Source organism: Solanum verrucosum, unplaced genomic scaffold (assembly GCF_900185275.1).
Source record: "Solanum verrucosum unplaced genomic scaffold, falcon-dt-bn FXZP01000049.1, whole genome shotgun sequence".
Classification (NCBI taxonomy): Eukaryota; Viridiplantae; Streptophyta; class Magnoliopsida; order Solanales; family Solanaceae; genus Solanum; species Solanum verrucosum.
Window position 1 is genome coordinate 983154 of NW_026020221.1, and position 16739 is coordinate 999892.

General features: G+C 34.3%; 1 protein-coding gene and 1 pseudogene across 2 annotated transcripts in view; both read left to right on the top strand.

Annotated features, from left to right (window-relative positions):
- Positions 1-16739, top strand: part of LOC125831646 (uncharacterized) — an 831707-nt gene that overhangs the window by 475314 nt on the left and 339654 nt on the right. The gene's annotated exons all lie outside the window — the stretch shown is intronic.
- LOC125831607 (cytochrome P450 71D6-like) lies at positions 2657-9862 on the top strand (annotated as a pseudogene).

The following is a 16739-nucleotide window of genomic DNA, read 5'->3' on the forward strand; positions in this document are numbered from 1 at the left end:
ATGGGACTTGACGTATCATTCTTTTTAGATGATCACGTAAGATTAGGCTAGTGGATCCACTAAGCAAAAGTAAGGTCCTATATCGATGGCAAGGTATAGGATGGTCCTTTGGCAACGTGAGGTAAAACGTTGTATCATCACTAAGGCTCGTAGTGGTGGTTGTCGGTTAAAGAACCTCCCACAAAAGCTGTATTATGTTTATAAAAGAAAAGTTTAGTTTGTTATCATTTTATCCTTAACGATCTAAGTTGTTTACATTCTTTTACAAGCTTTATATGTATGGCTCGTGTCTTATTGCTTTATATTAAGTTCAGTTATTCTTGAGTTGTACAGAGCCAAGGTAAGTTCTCTTTGGTATCCCTTTTTCAAGCTTAAGTTGTTTTTAGCGGTCCAGCTCGCATACTCGTACATTCCATGTACTGATGCCAGTTGGCCTGCATCGTTTTATGATGCAGACGCAGGTACCCAGGATCAGCACTCTGCACGCCGTTGATCCAGTTGGGCACTCTAGAGTCAGTGGTGAGCCTCCTTGCTTCCAGAGGGCTCAGTTATTTTGTTCTCTTAGTTTTGTTTATTAGGGTGTTGCGGGGTCTGTCCCAACATCCATCTAAGTATTTTAGAGGCTTCATAGACAGTCAGTCAGTTAGTTTTGAGTCTCTTATCTATGTATATATGTAAGTATTCTATTTTGAGACTCGAGTAGCCTTTTTGGCCAGATATGTATCATTTAAGTTGTATATGTCTCTGCATAGCATTGAGTTATTTTGTTGAGTAGGTTTCCGCTGAGTTAAGAAAGCCAGGCCAAGGGTTCGCTTGGGGCCAGCAATGGTCTCCGAGTGCCGGTCCCGCCCAGGGTGTAGGCTCGGGGCGTGACATATCTGCTACACAGTCTAAATCTAAAAAATTATGTTGTTCAGTTATTGGTTTAGGTGTTCATTTTTTATTCAATCTTTTATCCCATATTGTCAGACTCAATCCACTTCACAATCGGTACACTATCAATATAATTGATCTGCTTAAAATTGGGATCAGATCAATATTGACATTTTTACTTTGAGATGCATCCACTTTACAATCGATACAGTAGATGTAACATCCGGTAAGTTGAAATAACTATGAAAAAGCTTGAAATTGGAAATAGTCATTTTTGGAATAAAATTCAAAATTTGGAAATTTGGTTAAGTGTGGGAAATCAGTGAGTTTTGGCCAATTTTGAGCAGTCATAACTCCTAGCTCAAGATGAGTTAGGAGTAGTTCCAGTAGGTTCGGGGCGTGACAGTAGAAATGTGTCATTTTTTTTAACAATTAAAAAGAAAAGTAAGTAATATAAAATTGAACAGAAGGAGTAGTAAAAAAGGAAGAAAGCTAAGAGGTATTTAAAAGGGAAAAGGAGTTAAAATGTAATTTTATAAACTCAGGAGTTGAATTTAAATTTGAAGTGTTTTGGAGGGTTGGATACACTTTTTGGATTTTTGGCCATTGGTGCAAAAAAGTTGTTCACATATCACATCACTAACAAGGAAATAGTTGGAAATTAGTAAGATTGTGAGTCCTTGAGCACATGGAGATATAATGAATTAAATTTAAAATTCAAGAGCAAATTAAAACAAAAGGTGGTTGTTAAACAGAGACCCAAATGAATGGAATACAATTTTATTTCATTTTGGGATAATAAGACTTAAAATAACTCTTTATTGGGATAGCCTATTTTTTTTTGTTTGTTAAAAGAAAAGAACTCAAAAATTATAAAAATTGCATTTATGTTATGATACCCTGTCTGGATATGTTATATGAAATCATGATATTAAAATCAGATTAGTTTTAAGTTGACATTTTATTTGAACGTACAAGTTATATTTTTTTTTTTAAACATAAAAATCTTTGTGAAAACTATCAAACTTCCTCCGATTCTTAATATGCATGGTAACTACTCCACAGATTAGGCATTGGCTGTCATAAGTGGATGAAATAAACGTTGAATATGACTTAAAAGAAGATTCATCATTTGTTTTTGTACTTGTCAGCAAATGCCTACTTGCCTAGCTTCTTTTGTTTAATTCTAAAAAAGGCAATATTTCACTCTTGTCTCTAATTCATAACAGCCAATGGTACTAGTCAACAATTCTAGTAACTAAGTATGTATTCTTTTCATATGGTACGAGTATTTCTTTACGTTGAACATGAGTTTTTTTCTTATAAAATTTAAAATGGATTTTTTTAATAAAATATAAATTTATGAGTCAAATTTATATATTTTTTTTAAAAATCATAATATTTAGAAAATTGGGATTTAGCCATGAATTTTTTTCACTTTTACTCAGATTCTTTTTCACTTTATTTGAAAACCATTATTTAACCATGAAATTTACAAATACAATTTGAGATTATATTTGAAGAACACCCAAAATTTTGTTTTCACTATATTTTTCTTTTTCAAAACTTTTTGTATATATATATATTCCTATTTAAATTGTATTTTAAATTTAAATCATGTTTCATGTTTCTTTAGAAAAAATACATTCAAAAAATCAAATATTATTTATAAAAATTATAACCAAAATATGCCACTAGGTTGTTGCATATCCCACTTGGTGCCAAACCAGAAGCTTATAAAATAGGACACTCAATTGAGGTTTGAATAATCAAATATCCCAAAATGCAATTGATTTCCATTTTTCTTTTCATATGTTTCCTCTTTTTGTTAAGGAAATGGAAAAAGTACTCAAAAAATTGCCTCCAGGTCCATGGAAACTTCCTTTTATAGGAAGTATGGATCACCTGGCTGGTGGACGTCCACACCGCGTTCTTAGAGATTTAGCCAAAAAATATGGACCGCTCATGCACCTTCAATTCGGTGAGGTCTCTGCAGTTGTAGTTACTTCTCCTGATATGGCGAAAGAAGTACTAAAAACTCATGACATCGCTTTTGCATCTAGGCCTAAACTCTTGGCCATGGACATTATCTGTTATGATAGATGCGACATTGCCTTTAGCCCCTACGGTGAGTGTAAGGCGTTTGCCTAATATTTTCACAAAATATTTCTAATAATTGGTTTTACATGTGTTGATAATAGCCCCTAGGTAGTATCTTTATTTTATTGTGTTCTACCAAGTTCGTCCTTATAACATAAGAAATTTGGTAAGAGTAAATTATATTAAATAGCTTTAGAAAAACTCTATTTATGAATAAAAGTGTTATAACACGTTTATTTCAAGTGCTATAAATAAATTTCAGCTTTAGAAGCTAAGATGCAAAGATTGCATGAGAATTTTAGAAGATATTCATTTGAAAACAATACTTCAGTAAATTATTTTCAATTAAAGGCTAATATAATGAAGTTTAGTACTTTAAAATAAGCTTTATAATATAGAACATATAATATATAGTAATATATTAATATATGAAGTAATATTTCCTTTGTACTGAAAGGATAAATTCTTTACATGATTATCGTTTAGTTTGAATAATAAATAGACTTGGACGGAGTAGTATTTATAGCCAACAAAATTAAATTTAAAATTGACCTGAAAATCTGAAAAATTAATCTTGAAACTTCAAGCATTGTCAATAATATGTATAAGAAACTCTCTAAGCATCAACAAACTTCTAATTGATCCAATTATGTTTATCTAGCATTCTAGCTAAGTTCTTGTGTTTAAATAGCTAATTACTATTTTGTATTTATTTTTATTTGAATTACTCAAATGCATTACAATCTTTCAATGAATTAATTTATGTTTAAAGAGTAAAAGTTAAAGGACGTTCAACTTTTGATTGATATTTTGATAATTCAATTTTTTATCTTTAAATTTTTTTACTTAGAATAGTATAGATATATATGATATTTGAGATATAGACATAAATTAAGAGGATGCTGTTACGAATATAACTTAGCTGGAGGACCTATGTGAGAAGATGCCAAATTACATTTGGGACCCTATGAAGATTCCTATATATATAAAAGAGGGAAATACTCAATTAGGATTATGCTATGAACTTGTATCTTATTTCTTAGTTTCTTAGGTTAATCTGGAACCTCCCCCATTCTTCCTTTTTATTTCTACTTCTTCCTTTGGAAGGATTGGTTACTAGTTTGCATGAATTCTTATAATTGTACGTATAATTCCAATTATCCATTTGAATACAATATGAGTTCATTACATTGGTTCTTTCATTGTTCGTACTCCATGCCTCTTTACCCTTCTTCCATGCTTGATGATCAATTCAACACCCTATCTGAATCTTTGAAGGTGCTGCAAGAATCGATGAAGGAGCTACAAGCAAAAAACAAGTGTATGCTCTCTTCTATTTGTCATGTGCGGTCATTGCTGCAGGAGGAGATGCGATTGGACTCCACTTTCACTGATACCCCAGAGATTTCAGATGATAAAACTATCACCTCTGTGCTAGAGTCAGCTTGCGATGATAATGACACCGAGATTGCTGATACCGTGAAATCACATTTGGATTCTCAACTTCCTATTCATGATGTTGGATATACAATACAAAAGACCATGTCCCCCTCTGTTCTGTTCAGTGCTTCTATTGACACTACCGAGCTTGAATTTTCTCGTTTGTTGTCCTTCTCAGTTAAGGAACTGACTTTTCCAGTTAAAGGTTACGGACATAAGCTTGACATGGAGTTTGACTGCAAGGTGTTCGATATAATGCGGAAGAGAGATATTTTTGCAGAATTTCTTGGCCCTCATACAACTATTGGTTCGCTTGGTTTACACATTTGCGATTGGTTTGATACTGGGCAGGCTTTTGGCGCTTGCTTTGATAAGGTACATTCGGGTGTGCATTCACTCAACCGATTTCTGCTTTTTGGTTGTTCGAATGGCTTTCCACTTCTGAGTGTTGACGATACTTCAGATGTAGGTGAAGTATCCTCACTTACCACTGCACACAAGGTGTTTGTTGATATGTTGGACAAGTATGAATATGCTTACTCTTTTAATCTTGACTCAACTAGACCGTACATTGAATCTGAGAGTGACATTCTGATTATGGATAGAATCACATTGGTCCATATGATTAAATGCTTACAACTTCCATTTGATCCCGGTGTATACGTGACACATGAGGTCATTTTCCTCTATGACATGTGTAACGATATTCGAAGTCTTATGCATATTGAATATCCTTGCATAACTGCTAACCATGTTGTTGGGGTTGTTTCTTCCGGTGCATTAGAGAAGTATATTGATGCATATGACTTCATCCAGTACTTCTATTTTTGCAACTTCAACTTGTCCTGGCAGCCATGCACTATAGTTGCTTCTTCCCATGGAGACAATAATTGTATTGTACTTGGGTTGTTGGAGCAGCTAAATACCATAGGTGACGTGCCTGTTGATTTGTGGTCTAAATCTGATATCGCAATCATTCGAACAACAGGGGGTTTGCAAAGTGGCAATTGGCCTGGGCTTATACTCTTCTCTGCTGACCAAGTATTGCATATTTTTGTGACAAACCAGTATGCAAGAACAGTATTTGGACGTTTGGGGAACCCCGAATGGTCTTGCAGCAATGATATAAATTAGAGAGCTGGTGTAATATTTGTCTGTGATGTTCTAAATGATGACCCCCAATCTGAGAAATGGTACATCAGTGTCTTTGGACCAGCTCCACTTACTGGTCTTAACCACCTTCAGTTGTCTAATGGTCACTCAATTGTTGAATGGGTTAATGACTGCTCAGTTGTAATCTTATGGATCATCTTTGCGAGTTGTATTCGACTCTTTTATGGGTTAATGTCATTACGATATTCCGTTACAACCATTTTAAATAGGAGCAGCCACATCTTTTCTGATGCCAAGTTTAGCTTGACACCTGATCGGTTTGAGCAATTTAATCTCAAGCTTCAAATTTGCAAGTTTGATCACTGTTGGATCCAAGATGGAATGATGCTTGAGGTGCTCGTAAAAATGGCAGTTTTATTTAAAAATATTGTTCCTGAGGTTGAAAGAGCGAAAGATTTTCTTGGTGAACAAAACAAAAAAGCTCCAATACCATATTTGCGCAAGCAAATGCCCTATGAACAGCAAGTCGACCAGCTTGAAAATTTCCATTTGCCTCTTCGTGATCAAATGTTACTGTTAGAAGGTGCAAACACCACGTCAAACACAATTATTGATGCTTTGGGAACTACAACAGCTGCGAGGGAAGTCATGCAGAAGGCACTGCCTATTGAGGATATTGACAAAATAATTGTTGCAATCAGTGAGCTGATGGAAATTATAAAAATGCTACACAAAGCATTCTCTTCGCATGTTTGTACAGCTGCTGATTTTGTCGATAGTGAGTTGCGGGCAGCAAATAACAAAAAGGAAGGCACACATAACATATTGAAAATTATGTTGGCTGGATATTGTCCAAAAATTGCTCAATATGTGTTCTACGAATTGCTAGGTAAAGGTAATTCTCCTTCTGCATTCACTTTTTCTCAAGTGATACAAGCAAAATATGTAGTCAATGAGGTAGACTCTGCTAGTTCACTACTTAGAGACATGACAAAATTGGGATGTGTACCAAATGCTTTGAGTCACCATTGTCGTGCTCTTACACCACCACAGTCTGCCAATGCTCTTGTTCACGAGTTTATTTCAGAAAATTTACTGACATTTTGTTCTACAATGTTGGATCTGTTGCTAGTTGGTGTGGCTCCCAATAGGCTAAAGATGTGGTCTTGCTCTCAATACAAGATCAAGTGTTTATTGGATGTTTTTGAAATTGGGAAGAGATATATAGTGTTGGTTACATCTTTAGAAAAGTTAACCCTTAATGAATGTAAGCTACTGGAAGTTGGTTTTGTGGGTGCTGGAAGGATTTGGTTCAAGTTGGTTGAGAAAGTGGTTGTCCCTGGGAGTGCTTTTCGGACTACAGAGATCTTACAAGTGCCAGTGCCATCATTTCATAATATTTTAGTGGAGTTGGATCCAACAATTCTCAATGCTCTCAGATCAAAGCTCCATAAAGTGTTCAATGTCGGTTCTTTAGTTCTGCCATCTTCATCTCTCAAGCAACTCTTTGATGTTAATCTTGTTAGACATGGATGCATCCTCTGGTTTAAAAAGCAAAATGATGGATCGTTGTTGCAAGTTGCTTTGGATAATGAAGTGTTTAAAGAATTCCTATGGGTTGTTAACACTTATAAAGAGGAACATGACAACACTGTGGTCTCATTATGACTATACTCGAACCTTGAGGACAAGGTTCTTATTAAGGAGGGGAGAATTGTTACGAATATAACTTAGCTGGAGGACCTATGTGAGAAGATGCCAAATTACATTTGGGACCCTATGAAGATTCCTATATATATAAGAGGGAAATACTCAATTAGGATTATGCTATGAACTTGTATCTTATTTCTTAGTTTCTTAGGTTAATCTGGAACCTCCCCCATTCTTCCTTTTTATTTCTACTTCTTCCTTTGGAAGGATTGGTTACTAGTTTGCATGAACTCTTATAATTGTACGTATAATTCCAATTATCCATTTGAATACAATATGAGTTCATTACAGATGCTGTCTAGTAAAATAGCATTTGTAGAGGTTTTACCATTTTTATTTGCTAAAAAGTGAAGTAGTTTTTTTCTTCAATTTTTTTCTGTGGCTGGTAAGATTTTAAAAAAAATTACCCTAAAATCTTTCGAACAACATTCAATAAATATTAAAAAGTTATGAAATCTCTTCTTAAAACAATAATAACAGCATATGATATGCTAAAACTTGCGATACTTTATTATGTCTAAGGTGATAAAAAAACATACTTGAAATGATAAAATGACAAATTAATGACGAAAAACGTGTACATCAGTTAGATAGTGGAATAAGAATCTTTATCCAACATCACATGTTCTATTAATTTATAAGAATCACACAAACTTAAAAAATATTATGAAAAGAAAATTTATAAAAATTAAAATAAAGAATGAAAGTTATGGATAAAATATTTGTAATATAAAATTAATTAATTAATGTGGAAAACAACAAAATACACATGTCATCATATCATAAAAAATGAAAGAAAAAAAATCATAGCAATATATCAATGAAAGAGAGAAAACAAATGCCAATAAATAAAATTACATCAAAACTATCTGAAACACAAAAGTGTAGTGAACTAACATTTTCTATCTAAATTATAAAGGGAGAAATTGTGTTCATAAAAGGTTGTGAATGAATGTATTTAATGGTAGAAGCTAAAGGGTTAACAATTAAAGTCATTAAGAGGTGGGAAATGGCAAGTGTAACATCTAATTACCATGTATTTGGTCTAGTTAAATTATCATTATCGATTTAATTTGAAATTATTAGTAAAAAGATTTTTAATAAAAAGAATTAGTGAAGGACATTTTTCGTATTTCAATTTTGAACTTAAAAACCTTCCCACATTTATATATATCTTTCACACCTTCTCAATTTATGACATCCATAGTCCTTAAAAGAGTCTTGTTTAGAGGAGAAATTAAACCTAAATTGATCATATGTTGATTATTAATTGACCAAATTATCATGTTACATTGTAATGTCTCTTTTGATATATATTTTTCTTCATTGTCTTATTTATTGTCATCCAAGATTTATTTTGTTAGATTTTTCATGACACGTGATAATTTCTATATTAACAGGTGAATATTGGAAACAAATGCGTAAAATTTGTGTCATGGAGGTACTGAGTGCAAAGAGTGTCCGATCATTTAGCTCGATCAGGTGTGATGAAGTTGTTCGTCTCATTGACTCTATCCAATCATCTTCTTCTTCTGGTGAGCTAGTTAATTTTACAGAAAGAGTCATTTGGTTCACAAGCTCCATGACATGTAGATCAGCATTTGGGCAACTACCAAAGGAGCAAGACATGTTTATAAAGCTAATTAGAGAAGTAATAAGGTTAGCAGAAGGCTTTGATGTGGCTGACATCTTCCCTTCATACAAGTTTCTTCATGTTTTTGGTACATCCAAGCGAAAACTTCTAAATGTCCATCGTAAGGTAGATGCAATTGTTGAGGATGTCATCAACGAGCACAAGAAGAACTTTGCAACTCGCAAGAATGATGATCATGCATTAGGGGGTGAAAATCTAATTGATGTCCTTCTAAAACTTATGAATGATAAAAGTCTTCAATTTCCAATCAACAACGACAATATCAAAGCTATTATTATTGTAAGTATCGAATACTATAATTATTTTACATATTTATTATCCATAGCAGAAAAAAATTTGTAACTTGGCCATAAATTGCAGGACATGTTTGCAGCTGGAACAGAAACTTCATCAACAACAACTGTATGGGCTATGGTTGAAATGTTGAAAAATCCAAGTGTATTAGCCAAAGCTCTAGCAGAAGTGCGAGAAGCCTTTAGAAACAAAGTAACGTTCGATGAAAATGATGTGGAAGAGCTGAAATACTTAAAGCTAGTCATTAAAGAAACAATGAGACTTCATGCACCGATTCCACTATTGGTCCCGAGAGAATGTAGGGAAGAAACTGAAATAAATGGCTACACTATCCCTGTGAAGACCAAAGTCATGGTTAATGTTTGGGCATTGGGAAGAGATCCGAAATATTGGGATGATGTAGAATGCTTTAAACCAGAGAGATTTGAACAGTGCTCTATAGATTTTATTGGTAACAATTTTGAGTATCTTCCCTTTGGTGGTGGGAGAAGGATTTGTCCCGGCATATCATTTGGTTTAGCGAATGTTTATTTGCCGTTGGCTCAATTGCTTTGTCACTTTGATTGGAAGCTCCCTACTGGAATGGAGCCAAAAGACTTGGATTTGACTGAATTGGCTGGAATGTCTGCGGCTAGAAAGGACGATCTTTACTTGATTGCCACTCCTTATCAACCTTAATGGCATTTATAACTTTTTAAATTTCTTTTTTTCACTTTGATTGATTGTGTTTTAGGTTTTATATCAAATAAGAATGTATCCATGACAATTAGCCCGGTTTTGGTCAGTTTAATCGAACACAAAGATCCCTAAAATTATCTTGTTCGTGCTTAATTTCTATTGAGTCATATTTTAATAAGCCGAATCATTGAAACGATAAGTTGTTGTCAATTAAAATGTCAGAAACACCACGAACACGAAAACTTAGGTTGTGCAACATAGTTTCACAACGTAGTGTAGTATAGTATTTATAATAAACATCTTGTAGAAATATCTAGATATTCTAGAGTAGAAAATAAAATTATTATAATTTTCTTGTAGATATTCTACACATAATATTTGTAGAAAATAATAGAATAATTTAGTTCTTGTAGTATCTAGAAATATTCATAAATATATTAGTAATAATAGGAGATGATCTTGTACATTTGTATCAACCAAAAACAAAACCCAAAAAAAAAAAAAAAAGACAATTCAAAGCAATTGAAGAAGTCTTCCAAAATCTTCCTTCTCTTCTCTAACTTCCACCTCTTTTGATCTTAGTTAATAATCTTAGACTAAGATCAAGAGTTTTCGGATTATAATTTCTTGTCTAAAACGAGAACAAAAAGGACCAAGAGTAGTTTGATTTAAATAAATATGTCTGCCTCTAAAACAATGTTTTTTCAATAGAATATATTTGTATTCTAATTAAAATTTTCTCCCAATATAGTTTTTCTACCTAACCCAATAAATTCATCCCATATAGTTATTCTTATTGGTGCATTATCGGATCTAGATAACAACAACTTCATCAACCATGGAAGCCTCTAGGATTATTAAATCATTATTATTTCATTGGTCAATCTATTGAAGCTTAATGTAATTGTAATATACAACTCATAATTATTAGGAAAAGGATTAGTGGGATCAAATAGAAAAATTATATTAACAGAAATTTTAATTGGGATATGTGAGTCATTTGAATAATAGTAAGGGTAAATTTGAGCCACTATCATAACGAGGGACATATCAGCTCTAAATGACAAAGTTGAGGGTATATCAGACCCTTTTCTCTATATTAAAAAAGTATGACGATGAGTAAAAATAATTTTTTTTCTAAGAGTACAAGGGTAAATATGACCATTTTCTGTAATTTAAATGATTTTATAAAAAAAATAATTAATTTTTCCATCCCGTCCCATCACATTTAGAAGTGGTTGCAAATAAGAATGAGTCAAGGGCCTTAGTGTCAAATACAATTGATTTGGGCGAGGATTCTCTTGATGAAGATGAGGAAGACAATATGCTTGACATATGCTTTGATAGAGTGGCTAAGGAAGGGGATATATCACCTAGACAACAAAGAAGTGGAAGCAACAAAAGCAAAAAAACAAGACACATGGAAGGCAACATAGTTGGGGCGGTAAAATGACTGAGGAGTTTGTTCCAAGGCATCTACTGATGCGACAGACAAATCAGAACCATTTGACAGTATCAATAGGTTCAACAAGATCCATTAAATCCATAAAGAAGGAATGAATTATCAAGTGTTGTTTGATAGGTTTGAAGAAGAAGACAAGAAACAAAATACTTCAAGTTACTATTGATGGGTAATCAATCTTTTTTAATTCATACTTTCGTAATATAAAGTTTGAGGCTGATAACTCAACCTTTTTCTTGATTGACATATTTTTACATTATTTAAGCATCCTCATTTGTAATATCTGTTAACTTATGATATTCTGAATAACAAGCTATCTCATAATCTACTCGCAGAAAATCAAAAAGGAAGGAAATCGAACAGCCTGCAAATCAAGATGACATGGAGATCCAATAAGAAAAGGATTCAAGTAGAACAATACAAATATGGAATGAGATAATACAAACAGGGAATGAGATATGTTCTGATCCTTCCAACTCTACAAAAAAGGAAGGGCATAATCAAAGGAATTAAGAATCATTAACAAGACAACTTAAAGCTGACAGCAGATCAATCAAGCAAATTGTGACTGATAGGATCAGATCGAGAAAATCAACAATCATGCCAAAAGTCAAGATAAATTGCTGGCAGGTCAAGAAATCATTAAGCAAGCCAAGAATAGAACAAAGCTGTCAAGAGAAGAAAGGAAAGCAAATCAAAGCCAAAAGTCAAGATGAATTCTCCAGCCAAGCACAAAATCGAGTTATATCTATCAAGAAGGGAAGAATGCGATTTACCATGCACATATCTAATATGGACATGAATCAGCAAATTGCCTCAATCAAGGGATTCCTCAAATCCTTGATTAAATTATAACTCCCTTGGGTTGTCCTTACAAGAGCACAAGTCTGTTCATATAAATACCCTCTCAGACTTAGGAGTGAAGTACGCACTTCACTTGAACTTATATTGTAATCTTCTTTTATCTTTCATAAAACTTTGTACACCCTTGAGTGAACAATTGAAAAGAAAAGAGAAAGAGAGATTTGAGTGTAGGTTATACAGGTAGAGATTGTGTCGAAGAAAAAGATCTGATTTGCATATCAGACGGGGCTCTTAATCGTAACATTCTGTAACACCCAAGTTCTCAACAAGCTTATAAGAAAACCCTTGTAAACTAATGGGACTGGACTAGGCACCACATCAGTGATCCAAACCAGTATAAAAACACTCTGTGTTATTTACTTACTGCAAGTTATAATTACTGCATATCTGTTTTACTAACGTGCAGGTGAGTCGACTGACCAGAGTAGGAAGTCGACTGAAGGGAATTTTAATTCACCCCCCCCCCCCCCCACACCCTCTTGACTTTCAATTGGTATTAGAGCAGGTCTCACCTTTTAAATGTTTAACCACATGTGAGCAAAGATCCAATGGCACACTATCAGATTCCTGGTGCTCTACTTCAAGATGGACATTCTACGCACCGACCACCATACTTTAACGGACAACATTACTTTCACTGGAAAGATAGATTCAAAATCTTTGTCTCTTCAAATAATCACCAAGCATGAATAGTGATAAAAAAGGGCCCAAGGCCTATTCCTGGGCTGACTGACAAAGATGGCATTGAAAAACCATTTGATCCTGAATCATTTGACATCACTAAGGAACAACAAGAGGTAATTCAAACTAATGCTAGAGCTATAAGTTTGTTGTATTGTGAAGTGAGCGGAGCTGAATATGATAAGATATCAACATGTGAAACTACAAAAGAAATGTGGGACAAACTAGAAGTGACTTATGAAGGAACCACCAAGGTGAAGGAGGCTCAGATCAGTTCACTAGTAAATGAATATGAATTGTTCAAAATGGCCGAAGATGAAAATGTAGAAACTATGTTCTCAAGATTCAGTAAAATTGTCTGCGAACTCAAATCACTTGGAATGGTGTATTCAAATGGACTTCAAGTTAGAAAACTTGTTAGAAGTCTTCCCAAATCTTAGGAAACTAACGCTGCCATTCTTGAAGATGGAGATCTGCAGAAAATGACATATGATGAACTTCGAGGCAACTTGATGGCCTATGAACAAAATCATATCAACAGGTATAATAAAGATGATAAAAAGAAAACTGTGGCATTTACGGCAGAGACATCTGAAATTGGAGAAAAAGTCGATGAAAATCAAGACGAAGAAATGGCTCTTATAAATCGAGGAGTGAGACAAATGCTTAGACAAAAAGGACAGAGACCTTAACAGGACTTTCAGAACAATGATTTCAAAAGAAATTATGATCGCTGCTACTACTGTGGAAAACCAGGACACATCAAATAAAACTGCCTAGAACGGAGAAAAAGAAACAATCGAAGAATTGAGGACCCTAAGAGTCTCGGAGCATGGGATCAAAGAGAAATAACCGATGATGATCATGATGAAATGGCCAATCTATGTTTCATGGCACTAGGTGAAACAAGTGAGGAGCAATCTAAGAAAACCTACAAAAAGGGAATGTGGGTACTTGATAGTGGATGCTCCAGGCATATGTGCGGAAAGAAAGAAAACTTTAAAACCATCAAAAAGACCAATGGAGGATTTGGGGACAATGCTAAAGGAGAAGTAACAGGAGTTGGAACTATTACTCTCGTTGGGGACAATGCTAAAGGACAATGCTCATCATGTGATTTGGTTGGAGTATATCTCGTTGAAGTACTCAAGCACAACCTTTTTAGCATCAATCAATTATGTGATGCTGGATTTCAAGTTACCTTCAACACAACAAGCTGCATTATCAATCATTCTGAGAAAAAGCTCACTATTATTGGAGATCGAGTAAATAATATATATATATTTTAAATAATGTTGTTTTTCCTACTCTTACTTGTCTTACTGCAGTCACAAGTGACCCTTGGCTATGACATCGAAAACTTGGACACGCAAGTATGCACGCTCTTGAGAAACTATCCAGACTTGAACTAGTTATCGGCTTACCAAAACTATAATTCGATAAAGATCACATTTGTGACGCATGCCAATTGGGTAAGCAGACTCGTTCATCATTTAAAGTAAAGACATTGTAAGTACATCTAAACCTCTTCAGCTTCTTCATATGGATTTGTTTGGTCCTACTCGAACAACAAGTATTGGAGATAAAAGATATGCTTTTGTAATTGTTGATGACTTCTCAAGGTTTACATGGGTAATTTTTCTCTCTGACAAAAATGAAGCTTTTGCTAATTTTGAAGTATTTTGTAGAAAAGTTCAAAGGGAAGCAGGTTATTTTATTACAACTATTCACAGTGATCATGGTGGTGAATTTGAGAATAAGGCATTTGAAGAGTTCTGTGCTCAAAATGGGTTCACTCAAAACTTCTCTTCACCTAGACCACCTCAGCAAAACATAGTAGTGGAAAGGAAAAATCGTTCTTTACAAGATACAACAAGAACTATGCTACTCGATCGAAATCTCCCTGACCATTTTTGGGCAGAAGCTGTAAGCACTGCTTGTCACATTCTTAACAAGTGTCTTATCAGACCTATACTAAAGAAGACTCCATATGAACTATGGAGAGGTAAGAAACCAAACATCAGCTACTTCCATCTGTTTGGATGCAAATGTTTCATCCACAATAACGGTAAGAACAATCTTGGTAAGTTCGATCCTAGAAGTGACGAAGGTATATTTCTAGGTTATGCTCCCATTAGCAGTGCCCTTCGTGTTTTTAATAAAAGAACTTTTAAGTGTTGAAGAATCTGTCCATGTGGTATTTGATGACACTAATCCAAGAATGCAGGAAAGTGAAGCAGGTGAGGATGAAATTGAATCATCCAAATCAGCAGAAGTCATTTCTAAAATGTCCACAGGAAATATCACTGAAGACCCGACTACTGCAGAAGTAGAGTCGACTGCTCCAGCTGACAAAATAAATGTACCCAGAGAATGGAGACACAATGCAAGCTATCCTGAAAACTTCATTCTGGGAAAACCAGATGATAAAATCCAGACTAAATCCTCTCTCAAGAAACAAGCTTCATTAGCTCTCATACCTCAAATGGAACCAAAACGAATAAATGAAGCAATGGAAGATGAATCTTGGATTCAAGCAATGAAAGAAGAGCTTGATCAATTCGAAAAGAATCAGGTATGGACTCTTACTGAAAGACCTAAGAACTGTTCTATGATAGGAACAAAGTGGGTTTTTCACAACAAATTGGATGAAAACGGAAAAGTTATCCGAAATAAAGCCAGGTTAGTAGCTCAAGGTTACTCTCAGCAAGAAGGAGTCGACTATGATGAAACCTTTGCTCCTGTAGCAAGGTTGGAATCTATTTGAATTCTTCTAGCATTTGCTTCTTTCAATCACTTCAAACTTTTTCAAATGGACGTTAAAAGTGCTTTTTTAAATGGATTCATTAAAGAAAAAGTTTTCGTTAAGCAACCTCCTGGTTTTGAAAATCCCTCATGTCCTGATTATGTTTTCAAATTTTATAAAGCTCTTTACGGTCTAAAACAAGCCCCAAAAGCTTGATATGAAAGATTGAGCATTTTTTCGATAAAAAATGATTTTCTTAGAGGGAAAATTGATACAACCTTGTTTACAAAAAAATTTGATTCCTGTATTCTTATTGTTCAAATTTATGTTGATGAAATTATATTTGGAAGCTCTAACCTTTTTCTTTGTGAGGATTTTGCAAATCTAATGAAAGGAGAATTTGAAATGAGTCTTATGGGCGAGCTCTCATTCTTTCTTGGTCTTCAAATTAAGCAATCATAAAAAGGAATTTTTATAAATCAAGGAAAGTATGCAAAAGAGTTGATCAAAAAATTTGGAATGGAAAAAGGCAAAGCATTTGGCACTCCCATGAGTCCCTCCACCTGCCTCGAATACGATACAACAGGAAAAGTAGTTGACGAAAAACTTTATCGAGGAATAATTAGGTCATTATTATATCTCACTACAAGTCGACCCGACATTATGTTCAGTGTTTGCAAATGTGCACGATTCCAATCCGCTCCAAAGGAGTCACATCTCACTGCTGTGAAATGAATTAATTGATATCTCATTGGAACCTCTGATATGGGGTTATGGTATCCTTTTTCAATTTTTTTTTATTTGATTGGATATTGAGATGCTGACTTTGCAGGTGATAAAAATGGCAGAAAAAGCACCAGTGGAACATGCCAGTTTTTGGGAAAATCTCTTATTTCCTGGCATAGTAAGAAACAGACCTCTGTTGCCCTTTCAACTACTGAATCTGAATATCTGGCTGTCGGAAGTTGTGGCACTCAACTACTTTGGATGATGCATCAACTCCTGGACTATGATCTATCCTTTGAGGGAGTACCCATTTTTTGTGATAATACTAGTGCTATTAGTTTATTTAAATATACTGTGCATCATTCCAGGGCAAAACATATAGACATCAAGCATCATTA